This window comes from Cynoglossus semilaevis, chromosome 20 (genome assembly GCF_000523025.1).
Source record: "Cynoglossus semilaevis isolate Cse_v1.0 chromosome 20, Cse_v1.0, whole genome shotgun sequence".
NCBI lineage: Eukaryota > Metazoa > Chordata > Actinopteri > Pleuronectiformes > Cynoglossidae > Cynoglossus > Cynoglossus semilaevis.
The window spans coordinates 10,002,863-10,021,768 of record NC_024326.1 but is presented as its reverse complement, the minus strand read 5'-3'; the positions used below and the strand labels follow the sequence as shown (position 1 = coordinate 10,021,768).

The 18,906-nt window shown below is 42.4% G+C and overlaps 1 protein-coding gene across 10 annotated transcripts in view; it reads left to right on the top strand.

Annotated features, from left to right (window-relative positions):
* Positions 1 to 18,906, top strand: part of ptprfb (protein tyrosine phosphatase receptor type Fb) — a 159,618-nt gene that overhangs the window by 39,325 nt on the left and 101,387 nt on the right. For 7 of the 10 annotated variants that reach the window (XM_008334621.3, XM_025052515.1, XM_025052514.1 and 4 more), the window contains exon 1: positions 7,267 to 7,582. The exons of 2 other annotated variants lie outside the window; for them this stretch is intronic. The gene's annotated coding sequence lies outside the window, so the exon portion shown is untranslated. Of the gene's footprint in view, positions 1 to 7,266; positions 7,583 to 9,605; positions 9,682 to 18,906 lie in introns of those variants that run through there. One more of the 10 variants, XM_025052510.1, reaches the window with a different exon arrangement.

Here is an 18,906-nt window from a genome sequence, read left to right as displayed (position 1 = left end):
CCTGACACCAAGAGATGGATTTCTCTGCCAACCTAGCTCTGAAGTAATGGGTATCTGGAGCGTAACAAATATATGGTGCCAGTACAGTGCTGGCTACACTGTGTATGCAGGTGGTCCTCCATTTGCCTCCGCCTACCCCCTACCATCCCCCCCCCCAAATGGCCATGGAGACACGGGCGAGGGTTTTTTTTAGAGTTCAGGTTACAGCGCTGCTCTTTTACTGCCCCGTTAGTCACACTCCAATTTCTGTGATGGGAAGATGTTTTTTTTTTTTTTTTACTGCTCCCTCATGTTCTGTAAATGTATACACAACCTTTCCCCTTCAGACTTGAAAGGTCGCAGCATGTTTCTGTAATGTCTTGTCCGCTCTGATTATTCTTACTTCAGCTTTGGTGCTGCGGCTGTGGAGCGCTGATGTCATTCAGACAGCTCGTACTGTACATCTGCAGTGTGGTCTGGATTTGACGTGGAGCAGAAATAAAATATTCGCAGTAGAGAGTAAACAGGAAATGTTCTGTTCAGATTCTGAGTTAAGAGGTCAAAGGATTTCCCTTTAGACTTGGTCTGTGTTTTCCTACAAATCCTGGCTCTTTCTAAGCCAATAATGAGTATTGATTGGATAGTTGGATAGCCTGTTTGGGCATGCAAATGGATTTAGTTTGATCCTGGAAAAGCCTCGGCATATTTTAAGAGAGTATTCATGCAGGAGGAGTAGCTGCATTTTATGGCTGAAATAAACACAGGTTTATTAACTTTGTGAAGGTAATATTCTTTTAAAATTCCTTACAGTTTTTAAAATGCTAATAGAGTCTTGGATTTTTGACACGGAGACACATTTGCATATTCACTCAGTGCGTTTATCTAAACAGTGAACATATTCCGCTGCCATGGGCGTTTGTCTGCCCACATGTGAGGGCCATCTGCTGACAAATTTCAAAAATACCACCCAGAAAATTAGCACACATACTTTTACTTTTTCAATCTCTAAGATGCTATGAAGCCAATGTAGACAACGACATGTAGATTTTATGTCTGAAGTAAAGGCTATAAGTGCAATTTGAATTATTTTACAATTCTACATTGAAGCTGGAGTTTACATGGAAAAAACTGTTAGACAAAATAGTCTTTAATAATGGGCAGTTTTACCATCAGAGCCCCAAAGCACTGGCTGAATATATCTGTCAGTAGAATTCTCATTTGGGTATGAGGGTGAATCATAAATACTAATCTAAATGTTAACTAATACATTGAACTTTTTAAAATGTACCCAGGGTTCACAAAGTTCTCGAAATCCACAGAGGTCTTTGTGTTAATGTTGATGTTTTTTTTCAGGCTTGAATATTTGTTCTGCTTACAAACTATATTTCTTTTGCGTAAAAAAAAAAACAACAACCCTACTTTAATCTGTACAAAGCTAATTAATACATCATAAGCTATGAGGAGCTTACAAACACAAATTAATAATGTTACGATTGTACCTGTGTAAAGTGTCTTCCTGGGTGAAAGTGTGACAGACCATGAAGAGATGTCAAAGTTCTGTGACTTCTTCTCATATTTGAGGCCGTCTCATGGATTTAGCTTCATGGCTCCAAGTGGAGGAATTATCAGCCTAACTATGGTCAACAGTCTAATTTGTACCACACATCACCTCATAAAGATTAATCTGTGATCATGTTGGCATGTTGTGTTTACTGACATCCAATCCCAGGGGCGTGGCCTACAGAATGGCTTTGACCTGAGCCTGACATTTTTGATGTCTGAGGAGAGAGTGGATCGTGGTGGAGTGGAGGCTGCAGTGATACCAACACCGGTGCCCCATTGATGCCAAGCTGCAGGGTCAGACAGTGGGGAGCCCAGGTGGAATGTTCATTCATTTGCTGCACCCACAGTGTGACCTCTCTACGACAAAAAAAAGTAATTATAATTTTAGTTGAATGTTTGGTTTTATAACAGAATCAACCTCAAAATCACTGAAATGTTTTGTGTTGCAGGACTTTGCAGGCAGAAATACGTAGGTCAATTATTTAAAATGATTTTTATACAGTTATTTGACTTTGGAATTTCATTGAGCGAAGATTCTGCTGCTGCAGCCACTGGTTTCGTTTGTGTAACTACAGAGAGCCATGTTCTCAAATGGCTGTGCCTGATCTGCTGTGCAGTAGTGGAGTGATTGAAGGTGTAACTCCTAAAGGGCCAAATGAAGTTGAATGGGAGAGAAAAGGAGGAGAGCTGGCTTTCTGTGCTCAAATTAATCCGCTCAGTTTTCCCTTTAAATTTATGAGGCTCTGATGCTATTATAAGAAGTTTATGTTGAATATTTAATTGACTTAATTATTCTAGGGGTAGCTTTGTAGTCTTCCTCCTGAAGTCCATTTGTTAAGCTGTGCTATGAATGGATAATGAGGAGAGGAGCACTGACACTTCCTGTGACGCTGTGGCCAGACTACAGTGGAGCTAACACTACACACTACTGACTACTATTTAGCTCCACCTTACTATTTCCCCAGTACTAAATGTGATTTAATTAGTAGTACCATGTGTTTTGTATAACTATATAATTGGGAGTATTATCAGTGTTTACCCCTGACCTCACTGTTTCTGTCAACAGAGGGCCCTTATCTTTCCCCATCAGTCAGGACATTGTTGAAGAGTTTGACCCTGTGAAGGCAAAATGGCACGAGTGATGGATTAGTCTTTTATTTCTGTGTGTGTGTGTGTGTGTGTGTGTACAGTAAATTCCTAAGATTTTTCTCTCTATGTTAAAGAACTAATACCTCTTCCTATGTTGTGAATACAATAGTTATTGACCATAGTAAAATGTCCAGTACAAAGATTTACTATTTACAATTACTACATTAAATAACATTAACTGCACTATATATTTAGTTGACGTTGATGTGGTAATTGGTTAAACATTTAGCAGCCAGTTTGCTGAGGTATTTTATTCACGTTATTTTACAATTTTCCAATTTTTTAGCGCCCGACCTCTGTGTGAGGAGGACATTAAATGAGGGGAAAGATCTGGAAAGCTGCCTCATCAGAGACAGAGTGTTGGCCCTGCAGTTTGGAAGAGAGAGTTTCTAGAAAGAAAAAAAAACAACAACCTTTTTAGTGTACTGTAGTTTTGGTTTCCCCAGTGATTGTTTCCCAATCTGAGAAACATCTGTTTTTCTGCCTGTTTCAGGTTAGCTGTTTTGATCTGAAAACTGCTACAACACATTTGGTAAGCAACAGAAATTGGTCTCGCTACAGATTTCTCACTTGACAAGTACATGGCCAATTTTCTTGTTTTTCTTTCTCGCTGTTTTTTTTTTTTCATCCCATTAGACAAAAGAAAAACACGGATAAACATGTGTCTGTTTCCAATGGTGTCAACAAAAGCAGTGGGAAAACTCTATTTCTCCTTACAGTATTTTCTTTGGGTTCCCTTTCAATAGTAATGGATATTGTTGGTATTTTATTCATACTAATTTAATACTGAACTCTCTGGGGATCTTTGTATTAAAAAGTACCAACTCTAATCTTCACAGTAGAACAATTCCTCGTATAAACGTAATCGCCCTCCACATTGTAAATGTCACACTGTGGTGACGCGGCCGAACCACCTGCTTCCTCCCTTCCGTCGTCACCTCTCTTCCACTGCACGAGTGCTGTATGGAGAAGTCGGTCTCTGGGGGGCTCCGGGGAGCAGAGGGTAGAGAGGGGCCACGGTGCTGTAAAGAGCCTCAGCGTTGCTTCATTTCACCATTTTAATTGGGCTATCTAAATGCATCCCTGGTTTGTCAATACCCGCCGGGCTTCTAGATAAAAATGATTTGTCTCATGCATTCTGCAGCATGCTCTGCCATTCCCCTCAGAGAGCGCGCCCCGCTTGTTGTCGACAGCAGAGTGTAATGGCGAGCACTCGTTTTTTGATTTTCAATGAGTGTGTGAAAAATATGTATGTCCTCCATCCATGCTCCCAGTCGTGCCCTAGTTGTTGGATATACCCTGGTCCTCCCCCCACCTCACCCCCCTGTTGTCTAAGTAGGCAATGAAGTCGTGTCGGCATGCACACTTGCTGGACACATGTTCAATGCACACAGTCACATATCTGTCCCGGCACGTACACACACCAGCACACAGTGAAGGTCAGGTCCAATCTTATCTGCCCCCGTCCCACTCTGCTGTCTTTTTCACACCCTATGTTGCCACGTCCCATCACCTTCTCTCTGGAGACGGTCATAACTGCAGAGGTCACTAAGAAAATTCAGGGTCAAAAGCGTGACCTGCACTGAATGTGAAGTGAAAGTGTGTTGCACAAAAAATTTGACCTAATTGTTTTTACTGTTTAGACGCTGTGGTAGAGTGACATGTGTTCTAAGTCCAATAATTCCTTCAACTAAATAAATAAAGATAAATCAGGATAAATAATTATAATAATTTACTCTCTTATTTTTTACGTGGCGTTTCATTTCACGGTAAAGACCCATTACTTAGGGGAATTGCAGTGGTGCAGTTGTGCAGTTGCTGTGTTTTTATGTTTAATTGATGGTAATTTGATCTCTCAAGTAGCGAGTAATTATATACAATCAGCTCCTATCGTACATATGTTCCTACACGCTGACTTCTTTCCCTCTAACTTTTCACAGATGACAATGGTTGAATGTCTACAGGTGCCACTAATCCACTTGCGTAAATGATGACAAGATAAATGTATGTGACATAATCAAGCCACCGTAACGGTCTGGAGACTGACTGGTTGTCAAGCAGGAAACAGCAGTAGCTAAGCCTCCGTAAATTGTGGCCTGGGAGTTGTGAGGCCGCCAGGTGAGGCCCAGCTGTGGGTTTGGACATGATGACACAGTGCAGACCTTAAGAGCCCAGCAGCAGCAGCAGCAGCAGCAGCAGCAGTGACTTTCACAGCTCAGTGTTTACAGCACAGGTCAGCGTTTTTCACACCAGAATCAGATTTTTCAGTGAAGCCACTTCATGGAGATGTGAAGCATGTCGGTCTGTATTTGAATGCTCATTTACTCCCCTAAATATTAATATATTGTCATTTTATTGCGAAAATTGTAATAGTAATTAATAATTACAAATGAAGTTAGTATTTGTAATTATTAATTACTATTAATTTTTTTTCTACTTGGTATCTGGGTCTATGTTATTAGCAAACCCCATTTATATTTGCTTAGTTATTGCATTCATATTGTGTTTGTTGTTTCTAGCGACTTTTTTCCGCCTATTTTTATTTATTCTTTTAAACTCTAAACTGAAAGGGGCCTCAAAATCCTGTTATTTCACCTTACCTGGCTGTGGAGACTTTCTGAGAGTTTGGTACTTGTTAGATTGTGCAGACAGTGATATTGATAAGGTACAGGGCCGATGATTCATCCAGAGCAGTGCGGTTTCCCATTGGATTCTGACTATGGATCTGTGGAGTCTGGGCTGATCAAAGTGTCCACCTGCTAAATACCCTGTGTTTTGGGTTCATGTCAAAGCACTGAGTGTGGAAAACAACATGAATCAGTCCAAACCCAGACACTGTTAACCAGACATTGTTAGCACGTTGGCTTAAGTCTGAAGGAAACCGCCTCCCCTGGATTAAAGAGGATGTCAACCTTCTAAGTGTAATGAAATGGACGGGGGATGGGCAGTTGTCACAGTGTTATAAATTCTTTTGACTTGGTAGGGGGTGTTCTCTACTCTTTTCAAGCCGGTGGGGGTGGGGCTGAAGATAAGTCCTAAAACTGCTAAGGTTTCAAGGTCCTGTTTGAGGCAGGCTTTTAATCTCTAATAGAACCGTTCCTCCAATCCCTCTGTTTTTTGTGTGCTTTACATCACGTACGCACCAGAGCAATTCTTAGTACGTGCTACTGACACAGTTAACATTACAAGAGTTTTTTTTTTTCTTACTGACCTATTAGGGCTCGCACACATAACATGAACATTTACTCTTTCAAAACGAGCTGGTTACACCCACGTTGACAGTGTCCTATTTCCTACGCAGAACAAGGGACGCTGACCCAGCTGCTAAAAAGTTATTTAGTTGCAATCACTGCTCTACAGCCTGCAGTACAATGTCACCCATTGTTAACAACAAAGAAAAATGTACATGTAAGACATAATAGACCTCCATGTCCTTAACCAGAGTGCAAGCCTGGACTACATTTAACAACGGTGCAAAGCAAAACATGTGAGAAAAGTAAGAAAAAAAAAATCATGCTCTGATAAATCATTTATTCATAAATACATACATACAATAATAAATGAGGCCTCGTTTGAATACGTCAGATTGACTCTGACGTTTCTGACACAGTATTTATATGTTGAGCGACAGACTTTGTTAAAGTATCGCAGGAAGAGTTAAGTTACTGTCCGCGCAGTATTACTGGGATAATTGAGCACACCTTTCCTCAAGGTCCCCAGGCTCTGTGATCTATTGGGCTCTTTCGTCTCGGATGGTGTATCTCAGAGAGTGAGGGGGCTTTTTTTTTTTTTTTTTGGAGAGAGAGAGAATGGTTGTGCTGACATCCTCTCCTTGCGTCCTTATAGAACTTAGAAGAAGAAGAAAAAAAGCAGCACCAGAGGCTGACTTGGCTGTTCCTCTGAGCGCCGTCATAAATCCGACTGAACATTTCTGAACATCTGTTGTGGATGATTAGCTCCATGGCTCGCGGAGTTGACCGCAGGGAGTGAGAAGCAGCGTCTTTGTGTGTGTGTTTATGCATATTCAAACGGCGCTGATATAAACCCCGGAATTTTTCCATGTTTGTTGTCCGTCCCTCCTCTGAGGAGTCGCGACGTTCATTTTTGAAACCGTGTCATTTTGAGGAAAAACATGTTAGTGGTCATGTGTAAAATTAGCCCGGTCCTCTGGGAGGAGCGGAATGTTTCAAGGTCAGATTTATTAACCCGTGGCCCTGCTGATAATGGTACGGCAAATTCATTTAAAAACACATGCAGACGTTCCATTTGAAAGTAAAAGTAGACGAGCTGACTGTCTGTTGTCTGGTTTGTAGTTGTTACTAGTCATATGAGGTTATCCTCTGTCACAGTTCTGCACTGCAGTGTGGTCAACAAATAAGCCACAATAGAGACCACGAGGTGCAGCGGGACACAACGTCACGTGTTCCTTTTCTATCCACATGCAGGTGCACCACCGCATTGTCGTTCATTGGTCAAGGTTCAAAAGGTAAGGCCCTGCTGTCTCCTCCCTCTCCCCACTGAAATTTGACTCCAGTGACATCACATGGTGGGTTTGGCTTCTCCCAGGCAGCCTCAGAACACCAGCTCAGTGTGTGAACAAGCACGGTCTCTGAAGGATCGATCCCTGAGCTCTATAGTCACAGCTGGAAATCTATTGCTGGGGATTCAAAAGACAGTTCCCCAGTCTATTACAATGGAATAACCCAGGAGCTGCAGCTGGAGACTACTTTCTCTCTCACGCTTTTTTTTATAGTACGTGGTTCAGGGATAATCTTTTTGGGATCCTGTTGGATTTTTTTTCTAGGATTTGGATACTTTTCTCTGTCTCCATCTCTTTGGAATAAGTGCCTCGCAATAACAAGGAATAGAAAGGATTTATTGATATGCATAGGTAAGTGTGAATTTTACCACAGAGATAACGCTTTTTGCCACGTTTATTAAAATTGGGAATTTCAATTTTAAAATAGAAAACTCTGACTTATCTGTCTCCTTGTCCCCGGCGTGTTGGGATTCATCATGGGATTTTCATGTACTGCATCTACTGTCTTACAAGAAAAGTAACACACAAAGTTGATGTGTTACACTTCAATAGTTTTGGTATTTTCTTTCCATTCTTTTGTCCCGTTTTCTTTTGTCCTTGCTCACTCTTGCTTGTTAAGCCAAAACAATAGTTTAACCTCGTCTCAGCTTAGCTCTATTGGCTGGCTCTCTGGCAAATTGCCCTGTCTGGTGCAAGCCCTCCCCTAAGTATTCAGAGGACTTTGAATAGACGGGCCATAGACTGTCCCCTAGCTACTGCTGCTAAGGTGAGGCACCCTGCCGCTCTGCCGCATTAGGCCTACTCTGAGGCCAAACAACCTGTTATTCCAGTTGTCTTTATCTCCCTGGGCAATCTGGAGGGTAAAGTTTCAACGGCAAGAATTCCAGGGAGAAGGAGACAGTCAGAGACTTTCAAATCCTGGATCATTGTAGGGAACTTTTCCTTGTGACAAGTTGTGTTTTTCACAAACTTTGTCAGTCTGAATTTTTGAAAACTTTTGCACGTCTTGATTCTGAGGTGGGGAGTGGTTTTGTGGGAAGGTGGTGTTTTTGTACTATACTAAAAAAAAATACATTTACATACAAAAGTTATATCTCTTTTAATATATACATTTTTTGTAATAAAATGTAGCACTCCTGCTGATAGGTCATTTTTTGACCATGTTTCTTTGACAATAGGTGTCAGGGTTTTTTCACATTTGTCACTGTTGTTGTCCAAACAACTTAATTGTTGAAGGATTCTGGTCTGCCCTACTCTAGGTCTTAGGTTTGAATCCCTTCAACGTCCTACTCTAGTTCAGAGGATTGACACTGTGTGGGAGAAACGTTGAAATACAGTTTTCTGTTATAAAACTAACCTGTGCCAGTGGGGAAACTCCTGCTGTTGGCCAACATGTCATGTTTTATTTTTGAAATGTCTAGATGTCCTTTTCTGTCTAAATTCTACTAGAACTGGTTTTTCTTCAGCAAATTCTCAGCTTGCACTCATTTATATTTGTCCATCCTAGTTCATTATTCAAAACAAAAAATCTCTTTGTCTCAGTGACAATGACAGACCTTCTGTCTGAGCAGTATTTTTGACACAAAGGTGAACGTGTCTTCTTAGCTGCTCTGGGCCATAAACAATGTACACACAAACTGTCAGCTGTAGTTACTTGTTCAAACAGCAACAACAGCTTTTCACCAAGGCTGACCTCTAGGTTCATGCAGACCACTGACCTCTCATTCCACATTTTTACGACTGTACCTCAGTCACACCGTCACTGGCTGTGTTCTGTGCTGGTCTAGAATGTGACCTGAGGAAATTGCAGTGGTCGTTTGTGTTCCACAGCTCATTATAAGATTCCTCGACCAGACATACAAATTATCCTTTACTTAAATGACTGCTCGGCTCGAAGTTGTTCTTTTGTGGAGCAATCAATCAGTCAATCTCTCTCCCCGCTGGACTGTTCAAATGTAATTATAAGCTGGCCATATGGATTTTTCCATAGAACTTGATTTCTCATCATTGGCGAATTGGGTGACGTGTAATGGCCTGTTAATGCCTGATGGATCTGCGTTTTCTCTTTTGTCTCAGCTGAGACATGAAGGAGGTTGCTTACAATCACCAATCAATGTTTGTGAAGGCAGTTGTCTCGGTGGAGCCGCTCACTTGTCTGTATTGTGTCTTGTAAGCCAGACATGGGCAACTGGCTGCTTGTAGGATGTGTGTGTCTCTGTTGCACAATATATACAGGCAACAGATTTTTTTTCTCTCTCAAATCAATAAACCCTGCCTTTCACAGAGTACTGGCCATTAGTGTCATTAGTGCCAAGCTCCTTTTCTCGGTGTACTAGGGTTGAAATGTTTATACCAGATACATTTTTTTTTTCAGAGCAGCAGAGTCTGAACCCAGGCAGCTTTGCGAAGACGTTCTTGATGTTCTACAAACATAAAGCAGCTGCTGGCAGGTGCTTCAACACACACTGTTATGAAATCACATAGGCAGTGGCTAACACATGTTAGCCAACCATATTGGTTAGCTTGTGGCGAGCAATTTTGTTTAAACAAAAACATTACCAAAGACCGTTGGCTGTTGTACCTTCTGTCTCAGAGTACGTTGAAGGAACAAATTAGCATAAATATACATCAGGAATGCTGCTGTTACGTCCCTTGTGTTTGTACAGACAGTCACATGCACCAGTTTCTGTTAGTATACTGTCCACACTGCTCTTAGACAGCATCTGACTTTAGCACATACAGTACTATTGCATAGTACAGGTTATGTTATTCTGAGCGCCACTGTTGTGTATTCTATTGCCCATTTTCTACGCTCTACTATTTCTAATTGCATGTCTCTACAGAAAACTAAAGCAAAGTCTTTACTTCATAAGATTATCTTACTTCGTTCATTGACTTCTTTCTCTGTTCATGATCTTTCTTCTCACTGCATCAGTGTCTTTTAGAGACATTCACAAACAAAACATACATTATCTGTTCTGAGGCCGTTCACAGTACATGCAACAAATGCACTGCAATAAACCGTTCGGCCTTTTGTGACTTTTTTTTTGTTTACAAAGCAATTACTTTAATTAAGGAAAAAATACATTATCGTTATGACATCATCCACTAGAGGTGGTGAGTCATTGAGCTATTTTTCTACGCTGGTCCTCCACAAGGGATGAAAAAGGGCAATGCTTACAGCAGATGTAGAGATGTTTTAGCTGTTTTGATTTATATATATATATATATATATATATATATATACTTCTTTTCACACATTTTGATAATGTTGTCCATGTTTGTTGTCCTTTCCTGCTTTGGCCACTGTCTGTGAGAAGTACACTTTGTATCATCCAGCATCTTCAGAGTAATCTGTTCCAACTGTAACTAAACAGAATCATCTTTACGGAATGAAAGTTCAAAACCTAGTTTTGGGTTGGCTGGTTTTAATAATGTCTTGGACCTTGAAATTCCCATCCAGTTAGATTTTCTTTGAGAGTCTCCCAGCAGCGTCAAGGTCATGAGTAGGAGTTATAGACGGCAACTGTTCTTTTGTGCTAAATAATGTGCCTATGCAGCGGTGGCTAAGTAAGCAGCAGCTATCCTGTGAACTGTGGGGTGTCATTTAGTGAACTGTTTGATGTGTTAGCGATGCTGGTAGTCAGTGTTTCTGCCAGTTTTACATTTCTGTTGACCGGAACTGATTCACTGTGATGGCTGCTGAGCAGACACTTCAGGGGAGAAACATCTGCAGTAATGTTGGTTATTTTTCTTCGTCTCAGTTGTCCAAAGCGGTGACCATTTGACCCCGTCTATGTCCATGCTTTAATGTTATTAACATAGCAGTTAGTGGCTGAAGAGGGATGACTTAAACCTGCCCTCTGCTCAGCCTCCACACACTGAGCCAACAAAAGTGAAGTATAGTGCTTCGGCTTGTAATCTTTTTTATGCTTCTCTCCTTCGGCCTATTTCCCCCCTTTACATTGCGTATTCCATTCAGTTACAGTCAACCATCAGAGGTCTGCTTTGTGCTCGTAGCCTTGCACCTTTACATTTAAATCTCAGCCATATGCCTCACAACCACGGTTTTCTCAATAGCAACACAAATCCGCTTTGTCAGGGAGGACATTTCCCTCCTTGCACAAAACTCATTTCAGTTTCACATCATCCCATTACGCCCCCACGTTGATTGAAACTGCCTCCATTTTCAGCGGCAGTGGCATTTTTATACTCCCTGTATGTATAACAAGGCCAAATCTTCTCCCTTTGTTTGTGTAATGTGCAGCAGTATGGGTTGGAAACAATTGGTGGCCGCGACACGGCCTTGATTCAAACCCTGCACCAAACATGACGTCTTGGTCCTGTTTCACTGAGGTCGAGGTTGGACCCTGTGACATAGGGGTGTGGGGGGGTTCATATGTTCATACGTCATATTCAGTGACGGCAGAATGGGATAAAAAAATTGCCAGACCTTTGTTGACCTTGGTGCAGTTGTGATTTAAATACATGCTCATCAAGGTTTAATGTCGTAGTTTTTCTATAGAAACACAAGGTCGCAGCAGCTGCTTTCGCACCGTTGGGTTGAGTCGTGTTGTCCGTTGACCTTGGAGGTTATAACAGTGTTGCTAAAGTGCAGTAGAGAAAACGACATTAAAGATTTTTTTCTGCCGGTCGTCGTCACGTGACGATTTAGTTCCCTCACCTTTAAATCATCACAGAGTGAAGTAAAGTCGTCTTTGTTTGTTGCATATCAAACACAGTTCACACCTCCTCTTAGTCTGGAACACAGTAAACACCGTGTTTCCCTGCTCACGTCTTTGTAGCCGCAGCCGACACAGATGCCGGTACACACGGTGTTTTACAGTGAAACTGGAGCGTCAGCGTTCTACATTACCTTGTGTTATTTGTGAGGTTCATTCTCAAACACAGGCGATGACTCTCCCGGCTGCAGAATTCCGAGGTCCCTGGCTTGTTTAAGGAAGATGGATGGAGATTCATTTTGTTTTATTTTAATGCCTGACTTATTTATAGCCTCCCTGTGCTGCGCCTGTTGGTCCACTGTGGCCCTGTGAGGATGCTGGGGGCTGAGGCATTGATGAAACATTCCTATGTCCAGGGGGTATTCTCTGAGGAGAGCACTGCTTGTTTAAGGGAGGGCAGTGGGGTAACAATATAAGAAGCATGGGCTAGGCCAGTGAAATCCAATTCTGCCAGCCCTGCCTCGCTGCAGCATTCCTGATTGAGGGCTTTATTTTACCCAGCTCTGGTACGGTGTGGTGACTGTGTAGCTGGTCCTTATCACTCCACAACATTACATGTGATTTGAACATTTGAATATAGCTATCGTAAAAACAGCACAAGGGAAAGATTAATGCAGAAACAGTTTCTATGAAACACACTTTCATGTTTCCCTTGTGAAGAGTTTGGAGTACCTCAGCACCAACCCCAAACCTTTTCTGGATCTTTCCGTTCAGCTGCAGAGATTACTGCTTCACAACCTTGGAGAAGGGATGCTGTCTGCCTGGTAATTTGATGGCTAATCCCCTGCCTCTTCCCTACAAATCTCTTTCCTGATAAAGGGGTTGCTTCTACATTAGTAAACATGGGAGACCTGGCTGCCTTGATGACAGTCAGACTGGAGGAACGGCCCGCCAGGAATCACCAGTTTATATTTGGAGCCAATAGGAAAGCCCCCTCTTTGCCATTTTGCGCTTTAAACTTAATGGTGCTGTAGTTCAACACATGAATACATTTTTGTGCAGGTTGATCAAAGCGTGGCAATAATTTCCCGTGCTTGGTGTCTCAGGAGGTGTTGCACTTTTTGACCCAAATCTGTAATCCTAATGAACTGCGTGTCACGGCCGGACATGATGGCTTACTTGAAAGGAATCCACTCCCTCAGATCTTCCCTCACAGGCTTACCCTACAGGCTGCACTGCATTACTACATGACCAGACTCAGCTGCACTGCCAACTGTAGTTCTCCTCAGAGTTTTCATTAGGATAAATTAGTCTGTGTCCTTAAAGGGAGCTCTGTTTCCTGGCTCTTTGCTCAAGAGGTTTGTCAGAAGTAAATATTCAGTAAATAAACCTGTTTATGTTATGGTAACACTGTGGACAAATGTTATATCACAGGGCTTGTTGGAAAGTCGAATGTGAAATGAAGCATTAGTCTGTTGGTCTGACAGTACATTAATGATGAATTGACAACCCTGCCAGCCCTGAGTCACCGCCCCACACTTTCAGAACCACGGACTTACTTCTCGTGAGTTGTTTTTTCTTCATATTACAGTAGTTTGCTTGACAGTTTGCATTGATGTTTTGCCGTGATAAATTTAATTCAAAATAAAGGAACTCTTCTACTGAGCATCCCGGCATCGGACTCTGGCAGGAGTGAGTTGGTGGGGCCACATCTGTCATTAGCAAACCATCCTGTCCACAGAGCCAATGAGAGTGACTGACAGAGCGGCAACGTGAAACTGTCGACATGAACAAAGGACTATTCTCTGCAATTAATACTCAAAAACAGAAAAGGTGTAAAAGGAACCGCCGTCGCTGTGGCAGTTCCAATCTGCATATTTTTGGTTTGTCAAACTGAAACTGTGAGTCACACTTGCCTGATGGCGTGACAAGTTTACACAGTTGCAATAACCACCAGGGCCCCGCCTGTGTGTATAATCATAGCTAACGCACCTGTGTCTGAACACAACAAGTTTTACTTTATGACTGGGTCAGAGTTTTTTATTTTTTTATTTAACTGACTGTCTCTTGAATCTATACAGTGTTGTGTAGATTTCAGTCAAGTGGATTCCTCATCGTTTGTCTGACTGCTGGCACACATGTCTATGTACCAGGTGTGTGTGCTGTGTGTGCTTGTCTTGTTAGCCAAGCTACAGAACAGTGACTCCACACTGGTGGTAATTGATAGTCTGGAGGCTTTCTCAGCTGCAGGTAAATCCTATCAGCCGCTGTACTGTGAGGGAGATGGGAAGGGGGAGAGGGGTGAGTATAAATAAGACTTCCAAAGGATTTCAGGAGAACTAGAGGAATGCTGCAGGGAAAAGAGCACGAAGAACAGATAGAACAGCTGAAAACAGCTGGTTGATAGCCAAATAAAAGTTTAAAGAGAGACGAGGCGGTTAAAAAAAAGTCTTTGTGATGGCTTCAAATCACACGTAGGCAGCGCTATTCTTTGCCCCAGAAAACGTCTTTGTTCTGTATACGTCGCCGTCCGGTTGTCAAAGAGCAGAGGTTTAGTGGTGGGTTTGCCTCTTTTGAGGCACTTCTTTCAGGCTGACAACCAAATTCAGTGCAGTGTCTTCACACAGAGATGGGAGAGAAACAAAAAGAGGAAATATATTTATATATTTATATATATTCAGAGAGAGAGAGGGAGAGAGAGACACAGAGATTTTTTCATAGGTTGTAATGAGAGTGTTGCGGGAGTGCACGTCGTCGTGCTGTGGCTCTGGCTTGTCAGTATAATGGACCCCATGCGTCAGCTGACAATCGATTGCACTGCTCACAACCTTGTCCGCCTGTTGTTCTTCTCTCTCGCTGTCTATCAAGCTGCCACGCTAAGATAGAGGACAAAGCAAAACCTTCTTCCAGATGACAGATACAGTGAGCAGATACTTTCTCATTACCTGAAAGGTAGCCTGGGGTTAGGAGTGGAGGAAGGAAAACCCCTGAATCCACATTTACAGCCAGTGGATTATTCAGAGAGAAAAGCCCAGAAGGAAGTACTTAATGAATTCTTCATTGTTTACTGGAAACCTGCAGTCAACTGGCCCAGAAGATAAGAACGTGACAGCTAAATTTAAGGGCTGCAAATGGGCCTGCATTGACAATTGATAATACATGTTGGTGGGTACAGACCAACACAAGTACTGCAAATACTGATGTTGAGTCCAGTACTGAGGCTGAGATCAGGGAATTTGTGTGTAGTTTTACCTGCATCTCACTTCTGGAACTATTAAATAAATGTAATTAAAAAAAAGTATTAATCTTATTCTGAATCTTTGCTGCCAAACTGAAGAATTCTAATTGAATTAATTAATGGTAATCATTAACAGCTCCAGTAGAAAAAAACACCAGTCTGCACCACAGGAACAGGACAACGTGTTAATATGAAACGTCCTCCAGTGGCTGCAGGTTTACACACAGCCATGTCTGTCCCTTTATTAAAAAAAAAAAAAAGATTTTATTTATAGCTCATGACTTTATCTGTGGATATCTGCCTTTACGACTTTATTACTAGGAATACAGTTTACTACCTGATTAAATAGGACTCAATGGTAGCAATTAAAGATAAATATGTTAGTGCTAAAGTCAAAAACTGTGACTATGTACTTTAGCGTGTTGATAAGTTTAAGTGTATTGTTAATTGTAAAAAAACAAACAAAAAAACCCACACAGTATGCCTGTCCATGGTTGAGTGACTTCTTCTTTAACCTCTTATACAGTAGCACCGCCTTTTCCACACTTATCTCCTTTACATCTTAAATCCTCCGGGCTCTGGAGAGCCATGGGAATATATTGTTCCATCTGCTGCAGCAGACTGGACCATGGACCTCGCACACAGAGGAGGAGACGTGGTCGGAGGGAGAGACAAGAAAGACCCTACAGCGTATTAGAATCTCTAGTTTGACAGGAACTGAGATGAGAACTGTTTGGAATTGGATGGAGGAAACACACACACTGGGATTTGGTGGTAACTGTCCCATAATAGGGTTTTGATGAGTGAAGTGTCTCAAATAAATCCACTTTTTTTCCATTAAAAAAACCCATCCTTTTGTAATACAACCATATGTGTTACCATCAGACCACAACAGTGGTGGACAGACATCTGACCACGAGCCTTTGATTGGATTCACCATTTCAACATCCATTCAGTAGCCCCTCAATTCTTCTGTGATTCTTAGCTTGTGGTCTCCTGCAGCAAACATCTGCAGGAGACGTCCACCGTGTCTCTGAGCTCCGAGGCCAGCCTTCCTTTCACATGTCAGATTTTGGAGGGTCCCTGCAGGCCACATAGCTGCTGTCCCCGGCCGTTACAGTCACTAATCTGGCCTGACACCAAGCTGATTTATAATACATCCTTACCCTAAGCACCGCCTGGCTAGAAGTAATTGATTTAGAACAGTGGAGACACCTGCTGAAGACTATAAAGCCCTCTAAGCCCAACCACCACTGCTGTATGAGGTTATCTATTTTACCCTGTTGTCACCTGCCAGGAATAAAGACAAGGAATTTGTTCGAGTCGAGCAGATCGGTTCACATCTTTAGGAGAGTGTGTGTGCTGTAGTTTTAGTGTGAAATGTAAATACAGTTTTTTTTTTTACGATCTGCAGCTCTTCTGTGGTTCATCTCTTTTCTCTAGTATTACAACTCTCTCTGTTTACTGTAAATGGACCCAATCTGGATCCGAGAATGAACCTGAGCCTGGACAACTGGTCGTGTTCGGTCACCCATTGATTCGTATCTTTCTGTGTTCGTGGGCACATGCCTTTTTTGTCAGGTTTGTTCCTTTACTACTGGAGACAGGCTCTCTCTCTGCTCAGGAAGTGGCAGAGTGGTGGAGGAGGACTGAAGTCCCGTCTTTGTTGTCAGGGGTGGGAGGGGTTGAGGACCATGCCCAGTCATTTTTATGGGGCCATCTGTCGAGGAGCAAGCTGTCAAGTGGTGATGTGGTGTCCCTTATTTCTCACTTGACAGTGTGAATTTCCTTCTGATGTACGAGCACATCTGCTGCGGAGAATATTAGGTCATGGAGTCATTTTAATATTTGTCCACAGCACTGACTTCTCCCAGTGTTCGTCTGTAAATCTTGATTCACAAAGTGTAAATGTGTGTTCGTGAACAACTGATGGACTCTAAGAAAACAGCAACAAACACAAGCTATTATTTCTATGTAGAAATTCACTTTAGTCTTTGCAGCTACAGACAGTGGGGTCCCCACAGGTGGTCTGCATTTGATTTTGTTTCGTTTTCTCGGCCCCCCTCCTGCCCTTCCTTTAACCCACATTAGGATTTGTTGATTAAATGGCAAAATAATCAACTGTGGCAACGTGATCCTGGTCACATGTTGTGTGTAAGTGTATAACAATGGTATGTTTTACGTTTCAGATCCATTGGAGTTTGAAGTGTGCTTCAGCCACTTGTTTGTATTCTGTTCCTATGGCTTCTGAAATTGCTACCACTTTATGGGAAGCTGTTGGGTACTGGTGGGTAGGTGCAGGTACACCCAGTATTACTTCCATTTGATGAATGTCTGTTTTACATTGAGTCTACTTTTTGATTTATTGCAGGCCCTTTGCCCAGCACTTTGTAGCACAAGCCATTTTCTCGTTGCTCCGCAGCTCGACAACTGCAATAATCTCTCTCCAATAAATTCAAATGGAAGTGGCACTCTGGCACGTCTCTTCTACTCGGTGTAATACCTATCAGTATTACATATCTCATTTTCACCTTTTTTTTTTTGTAACTGGAACGGTTGATAGCCCCCCCCTAGGGGTAAGCATAAATCCCTGAATTAATTCAGTGTTAATTTACGGCCGTGCTTGAGCTGTGTTACATGTTCACTCCACCAGACTTGATGAGATGTGCGTTGAGCAAGAATACTACAGCCTTATCATTACATGAGGAGACAGGTTTACGGCCGTGTTTAATTGCATTACCAGGAACGTTGCGTAGTCCAGATTACGATGACTCATAGATTTCCTCACAATGTGTCATTTCGACTGTCCTTTATTTTCATTAGCTGTAAGCACTTCACACGTTAGTGGTATTTTTCCTTTTCTTGATTATTGGTTTGACCTGAATTAAACACCTGATGGATGACTGTGAGTCACGCAGATAGACAGATACAACACTCGGGTGATGTATTAACTGAGCACTTTCATTGTGGCTGTAATCAGTACTCCCTGCTTTTCTGTTGCCCAACTCAGACTAGGTGTGTTTCTGTTTTCCTCGGCAGTAGAGCGTTAACAATTAACTCTGAAACAGCCTGTAAACAGAGGAGCTGCAGAACCTGATGGGTCACAGAGTAGTTCTGGTTTAGGGCCCTTTTTTTTTCCTGTGTCGCTCTGTGAAATTACAGACAAGCTCCAGCAAGTCTGTGCATAACAGCTCAGAATTCAGACATGGACTGAAAACTCTAAACATTTTTATTTTATAATAGGTGGATCTTTCGGGTTTGCTGTAATTCTCCCAGTCTCCTGCGGGAGTGTTCACCACTGAGCCAGAAAAGAAGCCCAGACTTTTGAGAGTCAGCTTTCCAGGTCATGGAGAACTAATCAAGGAGCAAAGCACTGCTGTCCAAATTCAGCTTGTAACTGTGTTTATGGAACCGTTACCGGCTGTGCCAACACGAGACTCTCCAGTCTGGGTTTATCACCCCCAGAGATGGCCGTGATTAGCTCGCCGCACCACTGGCCGTATATCCCAGCTGTCCCGACCTTCCCTGCGCTCACGATGACCCATTAAATGGAGATAGAGAAGGAGAGGGAACGTGAGTCGGAGGGACGGGAAACCATGGAGGGTTCCTACCTGTAGGGTAACAGTGGTGTTTACTCCGTCTCTGCATGGCTCTGTGTGGAGTTGTTTGTAGAGTCCCACTTCTGTATGGGTGGCCACTCCCTTGCCACACACACACACACACACTCTCACGTAAAGTATAAAGGCTTGATTGAC